This window comes from Octodon degus, unplaced genomic scaffold, assembly GCF_000260255.1.
Source record: "Octodon degus isolate 3935 unplaced genomic scaffold, OctDeg1.0 scaffold00111, whole genome shotgun sequence".
Classification (NCBI taxonomy): Eukaryota; Metazoa; Chordata; class Mammalia; order Rodentia; family Octodontidae; genus Octodon; species Octodon degus.
This window is the reverse complement of record NW_004524687.1, coordinates 9,366,895-9,368,726: the sequence shown is the minus strand read 5'-3', so window position 1 is coordinate 9,368,726 and position 1,832 is coordinate 9,366,895.

The following is a 1,832-nucleotide window of genomic DNA, read 5'->3' as shown; positions in this document are numbered from 1 at the left end:
GGAGATAGCTCAGTAGAATAAGCACTTGCCTGGCAAACGCAAGGGCCTGAGTTCAATCCCCGGTTCCGCCAAAAAGAAAAAACAAAAAAAAAAAGAAAGAGAAAAAAAGACAGATAAAATGTAGCAAAGTCATTCAGTGGAATATTACACTGCAATAAAAATGAACCACTGGAACGTATAGCAATTAGGATGACCTTTACAGACATAATGTTGATCAAAAGGAGTCAGTCACTAAAAAGTTCATTTAAATGTTCTCCACTGACAGACGAAATGAATCTGTTTCAACATTACTGATTAGGGGCCGGGGAGATGGCTCAGTAGGATAAGCGCTTGACTGGCAAACGCAAGGATCTGAGTTCAATCCCCGGTTCCACAAAAAAAAAAAAAAAAAATTACTGATTATTCAAGAGATGCAAATTAAAACAACACTAAGATTCCATCTCACTCTATCAAGAAATCAACCAATAACAAATGCTTGAGGGGCTGTGGGGAAAAAGGGACGCTTCTCCACTGCTGGTGAGAAAATAGACTGGTAAAACTACTGTGGAAATCAGTGTGGAGATTCCAGAAAACTAGGATTGGTGGTCCCATTCAACTCGGCTATTCTGCTCCTGGGTATCTTCCTAAAATAATTTAAAGCATTTTTCTGCACCCATGTTTATAGCAGTACAATTTATAATAACTAGATATTGGAAACAACCCACATTGCCATCCACTGAGGAATGGATAAAAAAGATGTGGTCTTTTTATACAATGACACACTACTCTGTCATAAAGAAAGACAAACTGGGGACTTTTATAGGTAAATGAATGCAACTCAAGACCATACTTGTGTCATGGTTAGGGGTTTTTGCAAGGGGAACAACATAATACAGGACACATTTTATAATATTGGTTTATAAGGAATCACCCAAGAAAAATATACAACAATTGGAGGAAGTCTGTCCACATACTAAATGCTGAAGAATCCAGCTGAGGGCCTGGAACCTACTTCACAGATCTGTGCTGAAAAGGCCCAAAGGTCAGTGGTGGAAGCTAGGAAGTCTATGCCAGCAGGCTGAAGGATCTGAACTGGAGCTAGGAAACAGCCCTCAAGGTAAGAACCAGAGCTCCCCCAAAAGTACCATAGCCATCTCAGCAACAGTGAGGTCCTGGGCTCCTCCAGTAATGAAGAAAAGCCACGTTCCCATCAGGAAGGCCAATGTGACAAACTTCTCCATGAGGCTGAGCAGTGCACCATCTTCCCCTCCAGAGCCAGGAAGTGATGCTCAAAATGAGGACCAAAGTTCATCGGGAAAGCCAGCATGACAAGGTCCTCCAGCAGAACAGCCCAAGAGAACTAGCAGCTTCCAACAGCTCCAACAGCTTCTTCAAACAGCATTCCTAGCAGTGTTCTGGCAGCTTCTCCTGTTCTGCCTTTATGCTGCTGACAACAACCCTCAGGTGGGCCTCCTGCACCCAGCACCATACTAGTTTAATTCAGCTGGCTGTTAGAAATCCAACACACTCATAAATGAAATAAACCAGATGCACATGTGTAAACATCATATTGTCTCCTCATTGTGAGAAGCTGAAAGAGAAATAAGATGCAAAATGTGCAATAGATACTGTAAAATGGGAAGAAACTTCAAAAAGAAGGAGAAACCAGGATGTGGAAATGGAGAAAGGAAGGAATGGAAAAGGGAATAGTTAAGATAGTTTACTAATTTGTCTTAGTTCATTGAAAAAATAGGCTTGTGCTATTATTGTTTGGACAATTAAATGCCAATATCTTGTACTGTAACTAATTTAAAGATTATAATACACAATATATTAACCATTGTTACACTCCT